This window comes from Prionailurus viverrinus, chromosome X (assembly GCF_022837055.1).
Source record: "Prionailurus viverrinus isolate Anna chromosome X, UM_Priviv_1.0, whole genome shotgun sequence".
Taxonomy (NCBI): Eukaryota; Metazoa; Chordata; class Mammalia; order Carnivora; family Felidae; genus Prionailurus; species Prionailurus viverrinus.
Window position 1 is genome coordinate 22,831,395 of NC_062579.1, and position 14,871 is coordinate 22,846,265.

Below are 14,871 nucleotides of genomic sequence, written 5' to 3' on the forward strand. Positions count from 1 at the left end.
CATCTACTCAAAGCCTAGCACTGCCGTAGAAGTTATTAGACACGTAAAAGAAACGTAACCTTATTTAGTAACTAAGCTAGTCACACAGGATATATTGATGATGTAATGGTGCCGTATCTTTCCTTCTAAACCGTGAGCAGCTTAGAATATGGGACTGGTTCTTACTCACCTTTTGATTCTTCCCAGTTCCTATCACTGAATCCTGAATTCAGAATGTGACCAGAGGTGCCTGGGTGGCTCAGTCAGTTAGGCGTCCGACTTTGGCTCAGGTCGTAATCTCACGGTGTGTGGGTTCAAGCCCTGCGTCGGGCTGTGTGCTGACAACTCAGAGCCTGGAGCCTGCTTCCAATTCTGTGTCGCCCTCTCTCTCTGCCCCTCCCCTGCCTGCACTCGCTTTCTCTCTCAAATAAACACTGGAAAAAAAAAAAAAAAGAGAATGTGAACAGATGTAGGTAGAAACAAAAACCAGACTTTTTCTTCCTGATGTTAGTCTAAATCCTGGTAAGAAAGGCCTCGATGATGGTGATTTCTCTACCTGCCCCGTTTGTCTCTTGCTATCACACATGATCAGCTAAGTTGCTGTACATGTAACAAACAAAAGAGCAGGCTGACTCTCAGCTCTTTTATCTGTGTTAAAAAACTAGGGGCGCCTGGGTGGCGTAGTCGGTTAAGCGTCTGACTTCAGCCAGGTCACGATCTCGCGGTCCGTGAGTTCGAGCCCTGCGTCAGGCTCTGGGCTGATGGCTCAGAGCCTGGAGCCTGTTTCCGATTCTGTGTCTCCCTCTCTCTCTGCCCCTTCCCCGTTCATGCTCTGTCTCTCTCTGTCCCAAAAATAAATAAATGTTGAAAAAAAAATTTAAAAAAAAAACTATCTTATGCGATGACCTCTCAGGATTTGCTAGCCCTTTGTAGCTTCTGTGTGCTTTGATGAAGTTCCATACATATGCATTGTTTCCTTCAAAACCATCGTTATGAAAATATCCTGAATATAGAAAAGCACTCTGTAGTCACTTTCCACGCTTGGAATCCAGCCACTTGTGGTTTTTAAAAATTTTTTTTTAATGTTTATTTATTTTTGAGAGAGAGAGACAGAGACAGAGCACGAGTGGGGGAGGGGCAGAGAGACCGGGAGACACAGAATCTGAAGCAGGCTCCAGGCTCTGAGCCATCAGCACAGAGCCCGACGCGGGGCTGGAACTCATCAGCTGCAATGACCATGACCTGAGCCGAAGTCGGACGCTTAACCGGCTGAGCCAACCAGGAGCCCCAGAATCCAGCCACTTGTGATGTTAGTTACAATAATCCGGATTCTTGGTTCAAATTATTTTTGAAAAATTGTAGTCTTGGCCTCAGGCTGCAGGAGAAGATGGTGGTTTCCACAGACAAATTGTGAAAACGGAATATAAAGCCTGAGAGTAGAGTGTGGACCTAACTCCCCAGAAGCTCCTCCGTCCGTTAGATGTGTAACCAAAATTAACATGAATGGAATTAATAATCCCGAGTGAATGTTGGATGGACAGGGCATACCAGCGTCAGCAAAAGGGCAAAGTTCATATAGCGTTAAAGTTGTACTTCAAGAGCTAGGACGTCTATTGATGTCCAAAGAGAAGAGTAAGTTTCCACAGCCACCAGAAGGACAAAATATAGCAGTTCATTTTAGTGGATCCCAAACTTGTCTGAAATCGACAACCTTCTACTCGTGTTCATGTCTTAACTAGATATCACAATGCAAAATAGCCACCCATCAAGTGAAAGGATTCCAGCTGGTAAACATGACCTGGACATTTGTAAGGATATATTTAATATATACACACCATTAGGTTTTCGGGTTATAGGAGGAAAAACGCAGCACCATTTTTTTTTTCTTGTTAAGGCACTACCATTTCAGCAACCTGGAGTACTCAAAATAGAATTCAGGTTTATAAGATGAAAGCATGGGAAGAAGAATCACCTGGTGTGCAAGCAGGATTATCTCTGAAAAGTAAAAAAATCTCGGGAAGGAAATACAGAAATGGCATGTTATTTCCATCTTGCTCAGTGAAAGAGCTTCAGCTGAAGTTGTCTAAAGTAGTAGGTACCATGAATACTGTCACAAATTGTGTTAATTTTTGAAGCGGGATGGGTGCTGACGGCGAGAAGTATGAAAAATAAGTTCAGGATTGTTTTGATACCTGTATTTATAATAAAATAATGTTGTGGGGGAGGTCAGTGAATTTCAGTTAAAAGCCGTCCCTTTGTGTTACATGTAACATATATGGTCAACGTTTGTTCAGTCTTTGTTTGACACGCCTTGAGTTTAAGTGAAATCAACCAAAAGGAAATAGGTGCGTGGATATGTGATTTTGAGATTAAAGTTAGTCTTAAAATGTAAATAAAATGTGAAACATGTCAAGGAAAAAAAAATTGCATCCTTTTTAATTGGCCAGTTTTACGGTAAAATTCATCATTTCAGTTCGTGACTGCTAATTTTATTTGGGACAACATATCCTTTTACTCTTAAAGCATTTAAAACCTTTGAGAAAGGGAGCAAGTAGGAGGGGGGAAATGTTAATTTGTCTGGTTCTGATCCGTTAAAGAGATAATATGAAACAAAGCAACTGTGATTACCTGTAAGTTTCTGGGGTGGGAGGAAACAAAACTGCTCAACTCCGAGCTCCAGAAAAAAAAAAAACTAGTGTCTTTGACCTGCTCCCAGGTCCATCCTTGAATTTTTAATACCCGACAGAGTCTAGTTGCCCTTTTGTCTTGGAACTTTTAAGCATTTTGTATCCACATTCTGACAAAACCTTGCACCCTAGTGTTTCTTTACTGACGTCCAGTCATTTTCTGGATTCTGTGAATGCCTACAAGTCATATTACCAACATGCAGTTTAGGTTGGTTCACTTCCATTCTTGCCACTCTTCTTCTGAATTAATTGTAAACGGATTAATTGTAAACTGATTAATTGTAAACTCTTGGGTAGCTACCATTCCATTATCGTGTCTTAATCTGTTCTAGGTACGGTACTAGGCTTTCTATACCTGTTTCTTAATGATAGAGAAAAATCGTTTTATTCCGTCTAAGTCTATAAGACCTTGGTTCTGTAATAGGTTATCTGGTCCAGCTTGCGAGAATCCTTAAACGCTTGAGGCTAGGATTTCTCACCTTTGTCATTCATTTTGTTTGCTCCTCCCTCAACAGACAGAGCACACATACTCCCCATCTGTGGAGGGGGAAAGCCTCACACATGTGAGGCGTCAGTTTTACTCTTGACTGTAGCTCTCAGATGGTATCCTATGGACAGGTCTATACATAAGGATGGTGAAATTGAAAGTTGAGAAGGGGTTCTTGTTAAGTAACTCCCTGCCCCAGGGAGGGAACAGGTGGCGCCTCAGTGCAGGTCTCCCTTTCTTACACAGTTCCCTGAATGACACAGGGTGTGCCCACACCCCGCCTGGATGCATACCATAGCATCCCAAGGGGCATGTGACCCCGGGTGAGATCACTTCCTGCCTCGGAGGAACGTTAGCGTTCTCAACAGCCCGGTCTGGTGCTGGGTCACCTCAGGTTGTTGGCTCCCTTTCTTGGAGCCACTATTTCTTTACATATGAAAATGAAAGGATTTTTCTAGGCTTGTCTTCAAACTGAACACTCCATGCACGGCCCTCAGGGACATGGTTTCACTAAATAGGTCATGCCTCCTACCACCATAACCTCTAAGCTGATCCCAATCCAGAAAGAAGTTAAGACTCTATAGGCCTACTAATGCAGGCAGATTCAGAAAGCACTTGGTGGCCCTGCATTCTGGACCTGCATTTGGACTCTCTGTGTCCAAAGAGTGGGCTCTGTGAACCACACTGTACCCCTTCTCTGGCCGTTGGGCAGCAACTGTTCCCAGGCCCTGGAGCACAGAGTAAGGACAAGCCATCAAGGCACAGCAGCCTTCGTCCCTCAGCACCTCTTACTACGTGTCCCCTCTTCCCCAGATTAGAAGAAATTGATGCTTGTAGTTATCTGTGGTCTAAACGTGGATGAAACTTACTTATCGCTGTTCCAGTGTTTGGCTCTCTTGTTTTGCTCTTGCCCAAATCTCACAGTCTCGCCAGGCAAAGGACCTGTGTTTACCATTTTCTGTTAGTGAAAGGAAATGTGACAGAAGTGAGAGGGACTTATTTCTCACCCTGGAATAAGTTTCTTTCGTAAAGGATCCACGGAACCCAAACTGTAAATACAGTGAATGGAGCGGTACTGGGTCACCGACTGCAGAAACTTCTCCCTTTAACCTCTTGAACACGGAGACACGCATTGGGTGATGTACCTAGGGTTTCAAAGTGAAACCTTTGTTCTAATCCCCAAATACCATGATTTATAACACATTTAGCTTTCACACTACTAATAGGTAAAGGTCATGATAGGCAAAGGTCACTTAGCAGCACTTTTATTTTTTCTAATAATAAAATGATACTCATTCTAGGAAATGTGGAAAATTTGGAAAAACACAGAGAATGCAAAGCTAGCATATTACCAATTAACCAGAGCAAATCACCATTAACATTCTAGCGTATGCCCTCCTTTGTTCTAAATTTTCTTTAACACAATGATTCCTTCATTCATCAACTATTGAGAGATTTCAACTTGAGGTACACATTCAGATCACCTGGGGAATTTAAAAACTGATGTGGGGGGCCCACCCTCGTGATTCTGATTCACTTGGTTGGGATAGGGTGTGGACACAAAGATTTTTTAAAAAGATGCTCCGTAGGTAATTCTAATGTGCCATCAAGACTGAAAACCTCTGATCGATCAGATTTTGGTGATAGGCCCGATGTCGTTTGGCATGGACATGAAATGACAAAAAGATGTAGAGTCCCCCACGAGCCTTGAATTCCTGTGGAAGGACAGACAAACAAACGGTTTGGAGAACCTAAAGTAAATATTATAATGGAAGACTCTACCAAGAACTGTAGAAGCATAGGAGTGAATCGAGTGCTTAGAAAACTCCAGGCAATTCCACTAAGCTTGGCAATGAACGTGTTTGGACATAATGCTAGGTATGTAGGCCACAGGCATATCTTGAAGGATCTTGTTGGTATTGGGAATGATGGGCAGTCCTTGAAAAGTTTTGAGCAGAGGAATGATGTGATTACCTCTGTCTAATTCACTTGTCTCTGGCATCAGTGTAGATTTACGGGACTGTGGAGACTGGATACACTGGCAAGATTAGACCCAGGTCTGTAACAAAATTCCAAGAGACCAAGGATAGGACTGTTTCTGACTCCCGAAGAAGTGTCCTAGAGGTTCACGGTTGATCTTATTTATCACAATAACTTGCTCTTGAATACTAAGCAGTCATGGTAAAGTTTTGTTGTTTCTTTAAGAACAAGATTCTTATAAAAGCCTGGTATTTTCTTCCTGGGGATCAGCGAAGATCCCTGCAGGAAATACAGTTTACCGTCACATGGTTCACAATTAAGAGATCTTGCTATAGAGTTGATGGGACAATTAGGCACGGCAAGGCCCCCAGAATCTAGTCGCAGCGGAAAGCCATTGTCCCTCCTAAGGCAGAAGGGGAAGAAACAGACTCTGGGGAGAACCGGAATCAGTGAAGAAATACTGTCAGCAGGTGTGGAGAAACGCAGCTACTTCCGGAACCATAGCCTGGAGCCAGGATGAAGCAAAGAAGAAACCCCATGACCTTGCTGTCTTTCTTCTCCCAACCTTTGATCTGCTGATGACTCTCACTGGCCAAACCCAACTTGAAGCCATCCAGTAAAGGAGCCCGGGAGATTTCAGAGTGGTCAGACTCCAGGGAGCCTAGAAAAGATCACAGGAGAACATAGAATGCATCTGAAGGCCAGCAAAGAATAAGCAGCCTACAGATGAACATGATATCGTGGCAAAAATATCTTAGACATGATATCCATCCTGATATAAAGTAGACAACTAAAGAAAATCACGCTAGACTATAGAACACATCCGCTGGCAATAGAACAGGGGCCTTCTTTCCATGAACCAGACTATCAGGATATTCCTGATGGCCAGTAAGGACATTTCATAGGAGATCAAAGTAACGGTTAACCAACTGAGGCCATTTTAATGAAAAGCTAAAATTAAAGAGTCGGTGTAGCTCAGGTACTAAAATTTTCCATACCTACTCAAACCTTTATACGTTGCTATTATTCCTCTAAGGTAGGGAAAAATCAACTCATAAGAAACCGAGCTAAGGGAAGTAGGATACGTCAGATGCTACGTATATTGAGTTAACTAAGAGGTGATCCTTGAGTGCTTATTAGTAATGTGCTAAAAGGTGCCAGTGGCTGAAGATTGACCTTCCTCCAGCTATGTATTTCGACCTCCTTTATGCAGTTTACAGCTTCAAGAGCGTTTGCTCGTTCACAGAGAGAGAGAGAGGGAGAGAGAGAGAGAACCTGTGTAGGCGACTATTCAGAAAATCAGCCCTGGAAGTAAATCAGATACTCTTGGCCACAGATGTCTCCTTGTTCAAATATCTTGTCCCTCCTTTCAGGGAATTAACAAGTATCAAATGTTACATTTAAGAATTTTTTAATGTTTTTATTTATTTTTGAGAGAGAGAGAGAAAGAGAGAGCGAGCGTGTGCAAGCTGTGGAGGGGCAGAGCGAGAGGGAGACACAGAATCGGAAGCAGGCTCCAGGCTCCGAGCTGTCAGCACAGAGCTCGACGCGGGGCTCGAACTCAAAAACTGTGAGATCATGACCTCAGCCGAACTCGGACGTTTAACCGACTGAGCCTCCCAGGCTCCCCCCAAACAGTATCTTTTTTACAAAAGAACGCAGATAGACTTAACTCTGCTGGCCTAGGCAGTAGGGAAACATTAAAAAAATATTATTTGCCCCATCAGATTGTGAAGGCCTGAAGGACCTTTTTTTTTTTTTTACACAAGTTTGTTGTTTTTTTTTGTTTTTTTTTTTTTACAAAACCTAGTATACTTTCTTGTGTATTGTAGCTGCTCAGAAAATCTATACTAAGTGCTGAAAGGAACTTCTATGTTCTTTTAATTTGTTTTACAATAGTAAACACAATCTTGTTCTCTAATCTGTGTATGCTTACAAATTATATTTCTCATTAGTCACATCTGTTGAATTGAAGGGACTATACCTTTGTGCGACATTTGGATCCTCAATTTTAAGAGCATTGAAGGATGTTTACTGGAATTGTTGTGATCATTTTGCAGTATATACAAACATCGAGTCATTATCTTGTATGAAATATAGTTAACATCGAAATGATACTGAAGTCATTCCATCTTTCTTTGATAATTTGGGAAAGCTTTCGAGATGTTTCAGGACTTCAGGGTTACCAGGGAGACTATCAGTTTTCAATGATCCATGTGGGAGAAGCCATTAATAGGAATCTCTAGTTGACAGAATATCAGAAAAACTAGACTCTGCTTTATTTTATTTCGGTCGATTTTCACTGAAGTAACTGGAATGTGGCCTGCTGACCTTCATGTTTGAGGAGTTACTTCAGTGAAAATCACTCTGTGAAGAGGCAAAAAGTTTTTAAATTCTCCCACCATGACTGAAGTTGACCCCCAGGCTTGAATAAAAGAGACATCTCTTAGGTCCATAGTGACAATTTCAATCCTTCTAAAGATTTCCTATTTCACTGCTAGGGGCCAAAAAAGAGCTTTGTAACATTCAGCTGTCCGGGCAGGGTCTAATGCTGCCACTAAATAAAAGCCTTTATTTTGGATTTAGGCAAAATGTTCCCATCACTCATGAGTATGCTGCCAGACTATCAAATTCCTCACACAACTGCAGCAAAGACAAGGTATGTCTGAATGAAAAAAGCACATGAATTACACTTTTTAATAATGGAAGGGATTTCTTACAACCTTCGTCCCCACACACATCTAAGCTGGATGGAAAGTTGCCCAGAATTCAATTTCATAACAGCAGTTTCGACTTCACACACTTTTTTCTTGTTTTTTTCAACACAGAGCATTTCTCTGTATATCACCCAAACATAAATCCGCTTTCCTAGATCAGTTTTTATTATTTTATTTGCTATTTCTTACATAACTAAAAACTATTCTTTGGGTTATGGTGCTGATTCTAGAACTTTTTCAGATTCTTTGGTGTCAGCTTGTGCCCACCCACATGCACACACGCTTACTTTATAGCTGTTCCTCCCACTAACTGGCTGAGAAGGCAGGAGAAAAAAAAGACCATGGCTCCAGTTTTGCCCCCCAGTCTGGCTAGTGAGGGTTGGTGCATACTAACAGAAGTGAGTAAGTGTCCCTTCCAGTGCCTCGGTTCCTCTGGGAAGCTGGTACGGTCATGAGATAGAAATTCAATCAGTTGGCGTCAGCCAATGTACCGGTGTGTATGAAGCCAGAAAGAGAGTGCTCGCTTCGGCAGCACATACACCAACATGGGAAGCCAGAAGGAGAGAATTTTAATGAAGCTAAGAATCATGGTCACCAATTATGCCCAGCTTGTCCACTTTCCACCAAGTCTCAACCTTCAAGCAAGCATTTCAGTTTTCATCTGATTTAGCCAGTAGTCTGGTGACCACATAAAGGGTCGTTAGAAGATTGATGTTAACGGCCATGGAGAAAAACAAAAAGCAGAGAGATGTTCCAGGGATCTTTTCCGGTTAAACATGCCTTTTACTGAAAGAGGTGAGTGTAGATAGAAGAATTTGGAAACGACGTCCACTTACACCTTGTTCGCAAACCTGTATTCTATAAATTATAGGGAAAACTTTAGATAGACTAAATCAACTAGTATTGTCCCCTTTTTAAAAAAATAAGGCTAACTGAAGAAGCTATGACCCATTTTTTTTTTTAAGAGAGAGAGACAGATTGAAAGAGCACACGAGAGGGGTAGGTGCAGAGGGAGATGGGGAGAGAGAATCTTAAGCAGGCTCTGTGCCCAGGGCAGAGCCCGACGCAGGGCTTGACCAGGGCTCGACCAGGGCTCAGTCTCACAACCCTGAGATCTCACAACCTGAGCCCAAATCAAGAGTCAGTCATTTGACCGACTGAGCCACCCAGGTGCCCCAACCCAGTTTTTAAATAACTACGAGGATGAATTTATCGACCCAATTCTAATATAGTAGAACCCACTTGAAAGTTGAAAGATACAGTTTGATGATAATAAAGGTGAATAACAATCTTAATGAAGGCATAAGGGCCCTCAGTGACCCTCTGGCTGAATACGGACAGGCCCATCAGGCCCCCACCTCAAAATACCCATAGGCCCGGGGCGCCTGGGTGGCGCAGTGGGTTAAGCGTCCGACTTCAGCCAGGTCACGATCTCGCGGTCCGGGAGTTCGAGCCCCGCGTCAGGCTCTGGGCTGATGGCTCAGAGCCTGGAGCCTGTTTCGGATTCTGTGTCTCCCTCTCTCTCTCTGCCCCTCCCCCGTTCATGCTCTGTCTCTCTCTGTCCCAAAAATAAATAAACGTTGAAAAAAAAAATAAAAAAAAAATACCCATAGGCCCTAAGTAACCAGTTGGCTACTTAAAACCAGGCACAGTTTCCACAAGGGAAAATCCCGTACGGTGCCATACGTCTTCATCTTCCCCCTTGAAAAACATCCCCCACCTACTGCATCCTTGTGGACAGTCTCTCCTTTGCTGTCCTGCCTACCGCTCCCTTGCGGTGTATTCAATAAACTGTCTCCTTTGTTCTGCCTCAGGTGAATTCTTTCATGGCCCGCACCACCTTCGGCCCGATTGTCGCCCCACATCTGAGGGCCCCATCCAATCGAGAGACACCACACTCATAACTGATCCAGTGATAGAAGCTCGCGCTTATTTAGCTTTTCTCCAGTCAAGGTTACAGTGTTTCCTCTGGTAAATCATCCCTGATGTCTTGATTATCTTCTTTTAAACGTCTTCCCTAATCACTGGGAAAAGAAAAGATTAAGACCCCACTTCTGACCTCACGAAGGGGATGAACATTAAAAAAGGTGAGGGAGGTCACCACCCCAGGTGGGTAAGTGTGGAGTTAGGGGAAATTTTAGAAGCCATACCTGAGTAAAGTCTTGATGGATGTTGGGGGTTGAGATAAATAAAGGAACTGGGGAAAGTGTTCCAAACAGAGGAAACAAACAAAAAAAAGGCTCTGAAACTTGACACAGCAGGGCTCGTGCGGAGTATTGTAGGAAGTCTGACGGGAGGCATTAAGTGGGAAGTGGTGGGAAATAAGTCTAGAGAGAAATTTCTAGCAAGGACCAGGTCATGCAGCTATAGATCGTGCTAAGAAGTTGTGTTTTGCAAAGTCACTTAGTATATGGGATATAGGACAAGAATCGGGGTGATTGGTTAGGAGTCCAGGCAAAATGCGTCTACTTCAAAATTGTCAGCACAAATCCGTCTCAGGATACTTCATTGACATGTCGAATGAGCCATCTCAAAAATAAGAATAAACAGGTTGTATTGGAATTTAATCTTTAACTGGAGATAAAATTTGGTGCTGACAATTCAATCATTGATGCATACGGACAGAGAAATTGCATTATACTTTGGAATGGTTGATGGAATAAAAGAAGAATTTAGGACTGCTTGCCAAACCTATTGGTTATGCAACCCAACCTTTGGTTCCACAATATGTCCTAGAAAGTAGACTACCTTTGCACAATGGCTGCCTCCTCCTTCTCTTCCTCTTCAGGTACTTTGAGTAAAGATTAGAGTAGCACAGGCTTACGCAAAAGCTTAGCTTTCCAGCTGTGAATAGACAAATCCATCTTGTGAGGGCGCGTATGTGTGTGTCATAGCACGGGTCTTACGCCTCGCCCCTCATTGGTACTTGGTGGGTTTTATGTATCTGTTTTGAAGCTGGTTTCTGCAAATGGCTTATTCCTTACCAGTAGTCACTTAACTTGATAAACAGCTGACTTGATTGGGCTCAGCAATAGCCCAATAATGGTGTGTGAGAAGCTGCCTCTTCGGAGGATCCTAGACTGAAGGACGAAACAGAAACTAGTGCGAGAATGTCTGGAATGATAGATACACGGATGTTTGAAACTTGCCTGACTCGACTTGTCCGCATCTCCTTCAGGAGATTCGTTTCAAAGCATTAATTTCATTAACGTGTATCCTGTGCGCATTTCCCAGTCGTGCTCATCACTTCCGTTGATGCCGTGTGTGGTAGGCAGAGTACTGGCCCTCCAAAGATGTCTCCATCCTTAGAGCCTGTGAGTATGTTACGTTGCATCGCAAGGAAGGTTGCAGGTGGAACTGCGACCGGGTGGATCCATTCATCGGGCTTTAAGGTAAAGAGATTTTCCTGGGTTATCAGAGTGGACCCAAGGTAATGACCAGAGCCTCTTGTCCAAGTGGGAGGCAGAATAGTCAGAACCAGAGCGACGGTGACATGAGAAAGACCCGACTGATCGTTACCGGCTTTGAAGGTGGAAGGGTACCACCTGCTAAGGCAGATAGGTGGTCTGTAGAATCTGGAAAAGACAAGAAGGCAGATTATCCCCCGGGGCCCTCCGGAAGGAATGCAGCCCTGCTCACACGTGGATGTTAGTCCACTGACCCCCATTTTGGACTTGGGACCTCCAGACCTGTAAGAGAATAAATTCGTGTCGATTTCACCCACCGTCTGTGGGAATTCGTTATAGCTGCAATAGAAAACATACACATCATGTATGTGACAAACGTCGTGTAGCATTGTTAGCTGAAGCTGACATCGGTACATCAAGGGGTATCTAAAGCGCTCAGCTTCTATTCAGTCCACTCTTTTACTCACCCCGCAACATCTATATTTTTGTCAGAGACGGTCGGGACGCAATAGGACACCGAAGAACCTTGGAGAGATGTGAACAGATACGCTTTTTTAATTTTCATTAGCTGATGAGATAAGGTTTCATACAATGTTTTATTTCAACTCGTTGCTAAATACAATCCTCTTCACCCCTCCGAGGATTTAGCCAGAGCAGTTTGGCGAGTGATTATGTGAATTAAGAATTGATGAAAAAAAAAAATAGGTCAGTGCCGAACTAAGGCCTGAGCTGCTTTTACCTTGACCAGATTCCTCATTTCTTCCACTGCTTTCTTCTGTTAACTGCTGTCTGTATTCACTTCAAAAGAACAAAGCCTACGGCTTCTCTCCCCGTTTCCTGGCCGCCGAAGAGGACCTGGGCCTAAGGTCGGCAAGTGGAGGGCCTGATTAGAATGGACCGTAGGTCTGCGACAGCCCCATCCCTGGGAAGGCCTTGACAGCTCTGTGACCCTGTCCCTCTCCGTAGACCTTCCCCTACCACCCCCCTCTTGGGCTGTGGCCTGCACAAAACATCGCATCAGCACTGTTTACCGCAGGAAGCCAGCCGAGGGAGCCATGACAGGACAATAGACAGACAGTCTGATAACCTTGTTAGCTCAAATCAAAGCTCCTCACAAGTAGGAGAGGTTAGTGAAGTGGGATAAAACTACGGCGGTATTTGGGGTTGTTGAAGTGGCTTTTCAGATTTTTTTCCCCTGTTGAAAAAAAAAAAAAGAGTAGCATTTCTTATCCCTTTATTTAAGATTAAAACCAGGCACAAGGACACCAAACAAAACAACATGTACAAGGCTAAGGTTAACTTTTATAAGAATATAAATTATAAATGGAGAGGGCTCTACAAAATTCGTAATTATCTTGTCGTGGACAATAGCATAAAACTTTCTTTATGTTACCAGGTCTCTGCAAAAGCGTAGTAAGTGTGCAGTAACTTTCATTATCCAGAGAAAGTTAGGGATACGAATTAATTTGTGGAAATAACCAGTAACGAACTCGTTTCAGATGACAGGGCAAGGATGATCAAGGTCTTTGTATGTTTTTGTTTTATTTACTTCACATTATGGGATACTATTTCAACACACAGAGGTTTTGCCAGGTTTGATTTGGGCCTTTTATTCCCTCCCTCGTACCCACCTCATGCTTTAGGGAATGTTCCAACCTTTAACAATAGAATCTGAGGGGGCGCCCGGGTGGCTCGGTTGGTTAAGCGTCCGACTTCAGCTCAGGTCATGATCTCACAGTCCATGAGTTCGAGCCTCGCGTCGGGCTCTGTGCTGACGGCTCAGAGCCTGGAGCCTGCTTCCGATTCTGTGTCTCCCTCTCTTCCTGCCCGTCCCCTGCTCATGCTCTGTCTCTCTCTGTCTCAAAAATAAATAAAAACATGAAAAAAATTTTTATTAAAAAAAAAATAGAATTTGAATCGCACCATTGTCTCCCCAGTTGCACAGAAGACATTAACATGCTGTCCCAAACTGTCTAAAATGCAGTGTCTTATTCACTCTACCCCCACCCTCAGACCCTTGTTCTTGCCACGTCCATGATCCCGGAGGAAATAGCACTAACCTTGAAGTCAGCCCTTGGCACTGCTCGGGCCCTGTGACCTGGTTAATAGTTTCTGTGCCTCAGTTTCTTCATCTGTAGCCAATGACAAAATAATGAATCAATTCAACAAGTGGGCATTTGGATGCATTCGAATGTGTCATTTTTATACTTGATGTGATTTCAAGCTTAAAAATAGGTAAAACTTGATGGTTTGGCATGGCTCCCGATGTGTCTTCCACTCTCGTGTTTCTCTGAAAGATTGATTAACCAGAGCTAAGTTCATACTGGCTTAGTACCCTGTATCCAGCTGGGGGACTTGATTGTGAACATTTTGTTCAGTCATATTTTACTGTTGTGCTAAATGGAAGTCAAAGTAATGATTCGGTGTGTGTGTGTGTGTGTGTGTGTGTGTGTGTGTGTGTGCGCCTGCGTGCATGCACCCCTTATCTGGGAAAAAAATGCTTCTTTTATAGCATCTCTGTAGTGATACACAGAGACCATTTTCCTTTTCCTATTTCCCTTTATCCGTGAGGTATGATAAAGTAGCACTTCTCCAATTATGACTTGGGAAATGTGAAAATAATAAAAAGTTTCACGTTGCTTCCTCTCCATCTTGTATATGACCTAAATTGAAAAAAAAAATCTTAGAAATGAAATTTGGAGAAGATGAAAATCATTATTTTTACACATATGGTACGCGTGTAGTTCCTGTTCACCAAGATGACTGTGAAAATGGAAAAAGCTGAGTAAGAGGAAATGTATTTTCTATATACCTGGCAGTTACATACAAAGATAGGTGATGTAGTGCAGGGTTTATCTGACAGTTACATAAAATGATTGGGTCTTGGCAGTGAGAAGTTAAATATGAGTGTTTTCAATTTAAAAATATTCCTTTACATAGAGTCCAGGCAGCCTTTTACTTAGACATCTATGAATACATTGTTCGAAAGGCTTCACTGCCCCAAATATCTTGACCGCTGGTCCCGTCTAGTATCTAAAATTTCTAGCCCTTTTACGCCTTTGTACCCAGTCACTGAAAGATTGCTAGACAATCAACGGTATTTGTAATGGGTAGGTAGGTCCTCATTGTTCAGCAATTCTACCATGAATTAGTTCAGAAACTAATTGTGGCATTTCTTGGGTTACCGATCTTCACGGAGTCGTAGACTTTGGACATAGTAGTTAAGACCTAGCTGCTTCTAACCTTACGTTTATACACCCAACTCACATGAAGGTTTGGTTTCATTGACGAGCATGCTTCTTGGGACTGGATCTGGTCTACCTGTAATCACCAAATCATCTTTAGGAATACTTTGAAGGAAGAAATACTACTGGTAATAAATATCTAAATTTACTCAGTGCCTCCGCTTCCTTCTGGAACTTAAAATAACAAAAGAAATTCAAAATACTGGATCAGGGGCACCTGGCTGGCTCAGTCTGAAGAGCATGCATTTCTTGATCTTGGAGTTCAAGCCCCCTGCTGGGTGTAGAGATTACTTGTGTGTGTGTGTGTGTGGTATTTGCTTTATTGGAGTGGTCTGGAAGCAAATCTATGATATCTCCAAGGTATGCCTA